This window comes from Camelina sativa, chromosome 3 (genome assembly GCF_030686135.1).
Source record: "Camelina sativa cultivar CO46 ecotype springtype chromosome 3, ASM3068613v1".
Classification (NCBI taxonomy): domain Eukaryota; kingdom Viridiplantae; phylum Streptophyta; class Magnoliopsida; order Brassicales; family Brassicaceae; genus Camelina; species Camelina sativa.
In genome coordinates this window covers 24,548,048-24,554,504 of record NC_141882.1, presented here as the reverse complement: position 1 = coordinate 24,554,504, position 6,457 = coordinate 24,548,048, and the positions used below count along the sequence as shown (strand labels likewise).

Below are 6,457 nucleotides of genomic sequence, written 5' to 3'. Positions count from 1 at the left end.
CTATAGGAATTTAGGATTCATTCATGTTTTACTTGAATTTTGGGCCGGTTCAGTTTGGTTCTAGGTATCCAAAATATTGGAGAAAACATTAAACTAGTAAGTTTTATTAAAATTTTGTTAAATGCTTACAAAAAGGTTGAGAATATTTGTCCCATAAGCTTTCCTGAAGAAAATTGTAACAGCTTAACAATATAATTTGTTTGCAATGTGCACTAATGATATAATTTAGGCGGTGTAAGTATTTTCATTTTGTAAAAAACTTTTATAACAAATATTTTTTTATGTTATATCAAATCTATCTTATTTATGGAAAATGTTTTTCATCTGAAACTGTGTGGTTTGATTTGTTGAATAATTTGAAAGTGTTTTATCTAGTATGCTTCATTATTATATCTATTTCATCTTTAGATTCAATGTAGCTTAAATTTTATAAATAAACAATTTACAGATCAATTGTTTTTTTACAGATTTTTTTTTTCTTTTTTTGTCAACAGAAAATTAAATTTATTGGTAAAAAATATTTAAGTACAACAAATGGAAAAATAGAAAAAAAAAAAGGTTTGGAACAAGTAATCAGAACCCTTTTGCTGCAACCACCTTTGGAGTAATTTCCTAAGCCGCAGAGGGACTGACTTAATATTGTAGAGAGACTTGCTAGTTGTTGGACCTGTTTATGAAGCCTCTCGTAGAATAAGCCTTGATCATGATTTGATTTGAGAACTACAAAATGCTATGTGCGTACCTGAAGATAAACATTAATTGGTGGATGATTAATCCCTAAACTAAATAACTAATTCAGCTAACAAATCAAACACTAATACAAGGTTTTTCAACTCGGTCAAAATTGATAATTGTGTGTGAAAAAGAAAACAAACAGTAAAAGTTGTGAAATGGAGTGTTCTCCACAAAGAATAAAAAAGAAGAAGAGATTTTTAGATGTAAATTTGTTTGTACCAACTTTAGCATTACATGACTTTGACAATTTCCTCACCATGCGATCATAATGTCTTTCACTCACTTCAACCCTTTTCAATTCATTCCTACTTTTTTTTCTCTCACTTTCTCAAGAAAAATAAAAAGAGAGGGAAAATTGAAAAAGAAAGAAAAAATAAAGTGAAGGTGAGCGACAGAGTGAGTCTGAGTGCCCAAAAAGCAAAGAGAATTTTGTTCATTCTAACTTTACTTTCCAGTGCTAGCTACCAAAACACGAATCTTCCATATCATTTTCTTTTAGGTAAAAATATGTCTTTTTTTGTCAACTTCAGTAAATAGATTATGGATCGAGATAGTTGAGAGAATGAGTTGTTTTTTTCTCTCTCTTTTTAAAATATTTTGATTATTTTTCTTGTGAAAGACATCTGACTAGCTTTTGTATGAAACAAATCGAAAAACCTTATCAATGAAAATGGATCCAATGTGAAACATCAAATCATCAAGAGAACGGTTTTTATGTGAGAAGTCACACCAGTGATGGCAGTGAACATACATATTTTTTTAGTTTTCTCATTACAGTTCTAGGCTGAATTGCGTTGACGACCCATAAAAATCTTAGAACCATCACCAATTTTGAAAACGTTTTATGTTATGCAGGTTGAAAGATACTTTTGGAAAGAGTTCGTGATTTTTTGTATGACCAATTACTAGTAGTAGGAGTCCAAACAGTAATCCTAGTTCTAATAAAGGAGGAATGGAGAATGGTAAATATAAAATAGTGAGTGTGGCCGAGGACGAGAGAAAAAAAAACAGAAAAAAAAAAAAAAAAACCCTTTGGTTGTTCCTGTCTCAGATTTTGTTATTGGTCTTGTTCTTTTTCGCTTTTTTGCCGCATATATGGGATGGCTTAGGATCCTTATCAGTTCCATTTAGCCTTTGCCTTTTCTCCCAGTCCTTGTCTCCTTGATTCAGCTTGTGGTTCCTGTTAGGCTCGGCTCCTTTCTTAGCAGAGGTTTCGTGTTTAGTGTCTGGTTGGTAGTCTTCAAAGCTTGCAGTGGTTTCTTGCTCTTGGTGTTCGCGGCGTGTGTTAAATTTGAGAAGTTTTGCTTTGCTCCTTGTCCCCGCCTTCATGATCTGTTTAGATATGATAGCCTTTTGAAGGATTCTAATTAGACGTAATGAGACGCATCAGTTATTGTCGTCGCATCTGGGAGTTTGTTTGAGTCTCTATGATCTTCTATGAGTGCTTTTTGCTTGCCGAGTTATGATGTCCTTGTTCTCGAGAGATTGGCTCTCACCATGATAGGAGGAGGTAGGTGTTATCTACGGATTGGCCGTGGGCGGCCGTGATAAACCGCATACGCAGGTGTTTCAGAAGAAGAAGTTTCTCGGCTATCTTTGGCTCTTCCATATTTAAGGTTATGCCTTGTTATCTCTGTTTTTGTTTAAGAAGTCGTCTTCTTTCGATTTGGGTTCGATATTATCTGTTTGTATACTATTCCCTTAAATAGGACTCTTAGTTTCTAGGGATTTCTTTTTCCTTCGACAGTTGACTCTGGGGACTTCTAGTTGTTCGCCGGCTTAAGCGTCCCTCTTTTGGATATATGTAATCTACGTTTTGGTTCCAAAACAAATTCTAATAAAATTCAAGATGACAAAAAAACAATAGTGAGAGTGGCCGCAAACAATGTATCAATGTATCATCATTGACTGTGAACAATATCGTCGACCGTATTCAATATTTATAAAATAAATTGCTTCACTTAATCAAAGGGAAGGGATTGCCACGTGCGGATGACATGCACGTGCCTACGATAGCAAATTTGTTTGGTTGGATTACAATACGAATTGGTAATGATTGATGAATATTATTATGGCACCGATTGCTCCACTTAAGAGGTACTCTCGACTTCATCACCTATCTCTTTTGATTCAATCATTCTCCCTCGTCCTTTTTTGACCATCCCAATTTCTCTAACTCATGATCTATTTATAACACAAGATAGCCAATTTCTCTAACTCATGATCTACTTTTTCAACATTTTACGTGAACGACAATAGTAGATAACTAGTGCCACACTCTTTCCCGAATCTCACACAGTTTCTTTTTTACCTATATTGATGAATTGCAAGCATAAATACTTAAATATAAATTTCAGTAATAATGTCGTGATCTAGCTAAAATACTTAAATATAACGTTTAATTCTTAAGTTCAACACACTACTACGTTGTAAAAATAAAAATAACATACTATACTTTGTTTTGGTTTGAACTTTTTGAAGTATAGTTATTTTTGCTAAATCATGATATTTTCGTAGTTTACCTGAGACATGAATTATAAAGATAAAGTACAAGAATGTGTATATGGGTGGGTTTATTAGTGTCAAACGTGATATGATTACCCCCACGCACCATCTCTAGATGGAATGACACTTGTCTTTTCACATTTCCATTTAACATGATTGTCTTTTGTCATTTGTACTAGCTTTTTTTATTTGTAACCAAACATTTTATTTAATTTTTCAAAAATCTGAATTATACCCTACTTTGTAAAACATCGTTATTTCCGACAATACTCCACATTCCGAGAGGCATTTAGGATGGGTCAAACCCTTCCTATTAAATAGTACTCTCTCTGTCCCAAAAAAATTAATGTTTTAAGATATTTTTTTGTCCCACAAAAATTGATGTTTTGTAAATTTCAAAAAGTAATCATTGAAAATATTTAAATTTTTTGAATTGTTATTGGTTTATATTTTTTCTCTCTACCAAAAAGTAATTATAAATTCTTAATATGTGTGAAAGTGTCAAAACATCAATCTTTGTGAGACAGAGGGAGTATCGTTTAAAAAATTTAATAAATATTTCTTATAAACTATTCATTCCAGTTCATAAAAAAAAAGTTCTACATTCATATAGTATGACATTTTTATTAATACATCATATTATTTTACCTCTCTAATTAATAAGCAAATTAATAGGAATAAATTTTAATTTTTTGTTTGAAACATATCCTAAAATTAAGAACTCACATCCTCTGCAAATAAAAATAAAAAATATAAACTTGTTGTAAAACACGGATGGTGGATCTTCCATAACCGTTCCATACATGTCCTAGTGTGTAAGACCCATGGTCGAAGGCCCATTGCCTATTTCCTATTCCTAGTCGGTTTTGTACTAAGGGTTTATCTATCCCTATATTTATGTAATATTCGATTGAATTAATAATAAGAAGAAGAGAAAACCTCCTTCGAGTTTCTCTAGTTTACAACACGTTATCAGCACGATAGCCCTAAACTCCAACTGAGAAAAAGTTCCTAACCCTAAAAACCGCCGCCGCACACAGAGTCCCTGTTCGTTCAAGCTCGGCGATCAGCTTCCGTTCATGTTCGTGGTTGGCTCCTGTTCGTGATCGGTTCCTGTTCATGACTAGTCCGCGGTTCGTGATCAAGCTCAAGGTAAATCCGAGGTCTTTAGCTCCCGGATCAATTCCAGTCAACCCCCAAACGGTGGAAGGTAAATAAATCAAACCTCCTTAGAACATATGAATCGAACCTGATCTCTTAAATCTAATAGAACCCTAAAATCTACAAGTAAACAATCAACAAACAAAAAACCCTAAGCTTTGAAATCCTAAAACCCTAAAACCCTAAAACTTTAAAATCCAATGGTTGAGGTTTAGATTGCTTAGATTGTTTGCAATTAAACTAATTATGATATGTTTAAAATCCGGTTGTGTTTGATTGTTTGCTTGTTGCATGAGAACCTTAGAACTAGAAACCTAAAATCGAAATTCATAGAGAAAAATATTAATCTGTTTGTTCTAAGTTCAAACCCGATTATCTTTGATTGTTTGTTTAAAATCAAAACTCTAAAATCAGAATCCTTGAGAAAGTCTAGCTCCCTAAATTTTTTGTCATTATCCTGTTTATAGAAAAAGGAAAATTTAAGAAAATGAAATCTTATCTAAGAAAAGGAAAATTTCTAAAACTTAAAATTATGTGCATACTTTCCTGTTTCATATTAGACTTACGTAGGATTGTTTTCATGCACGTTAAACCACAAAATTATGTGTGAATGGCATGGCATGTTTCGGTCTCAAATACCGCATGGCCTAAGTTTAAATTGATGGCATGGTTCAGTCTCAAATACCGCATGGCCAAGTATAATTGATTGCATGGTTCGGTCTTAAATACCGCATGCTAATGATCAGATGCATGTTTTGTATTGTGTAAATGGCAAAGCACAATAATCTCCAATATTCTGCCCTTAACGTTTCTGGAGACAACTATCTCCAATGGGCATTGGACACTAAGATCAACCTGAAATCAAAGGATCTTTGCGAATGTATTGAGGATGATAATGAGTGCACTGAAATGAATAGATATAAGGCGATTTTGCATATACGCCATCATCTTGCTGAGAGTCTCAAGAACCAGTACCTTACCATTTAGAATCCTCTTGAGCTTTGGACAGATTTGAAAAACAGATATGGACACCAAAAGATGGTGCTCCTACCAAAGGCTCAATTCGATTGGAAAAACCTAAGGATCCAGGATTTTAAATCCGTAGATGAGTATAATTCAGAGCTATTTAAGATAATCTCAATCTTGAAACTATGTGGTAAGGAGGTTACTGTGGAGGACTTGTTAGAGAAGACATTCTCAACCTTTCACACCAATAATATACTGCTTCAGCAACAATATCGTGAAAAGGGTTTTAAGACATATGCAAGCCTCATCTCTTGTTTGCTACTTGCTGAGCAAAACAATGAGCTATTATTGATGAACAGTGCAGTGAGGCCTCCTGGATCTACCCCATTACCAGAGGCCCACAAGGTTTACATGGCTAAGAAAGAGTATAAAGAGCCCAAGGAGACCAAAGAGTCTAACTACGTCCATAGAGATAAGCATCATGGCTGTGGCCGTGGTGGAAGAGGACGTGGTGGTGGTGGTCATGGCCATTACCAAGGAAACCATTATGATGGTTATGGCCGTGGGAACCGGTCCGACTTCGTTTGTGGCCGTGGTAGAGGCCGCGGAATATTCAAACCGCAACACAAGTCTAAATCGGTTTGTCACCGATGTGGTATGTCGAATCATTGGGCTAAGACATGCAGAACACCTAAGCATCTCATTGATCTCTATTAAGAGAGTTTGAAAAAGGATCCAGAAGCTAACTTAGTTCATCTTGATGGTGAAGGAGATTTCGACCATGAGAATGATGACCAATTGGATTATGAAAGTTCTGATTGCCTAAAAGAGGATAATTAAACATTGGTTGTTTTTATTTATTTTAATTCTCTATGTTTTATGACTTTGGATTTTATTGAATTATAATTTTGGATTAAATTCAATTATTTTATTTCCTTCATTATAAAATTATTTGTTTATGTTTAAAACATAAAATTCTTGTCCATTTAAAAAATGGCTAAGGACAAGAAGAATAAAAGATACTTTGTTAATCTCATTTTGAAAAATGCTAATATTAGCACAATAGCGAGTATAGCAAGTTGAATTGAAG

At 34.0% G+C, this 6,457-nt stretch overlaps 1 pseudogene; it reads left to right on the top strand.

The window, feature by feature from the left end:
• Nucleotides 1-5,169: 5,169 nt before the first annotated feature.
• Nucleotides 5,170-6,207, top strand: LOC147947652 (uncharacterized; annotated as a pseudogene).
• The last annotated feature ends 250 nt before the right edge of the window (nt 6,208-6,457 follow it).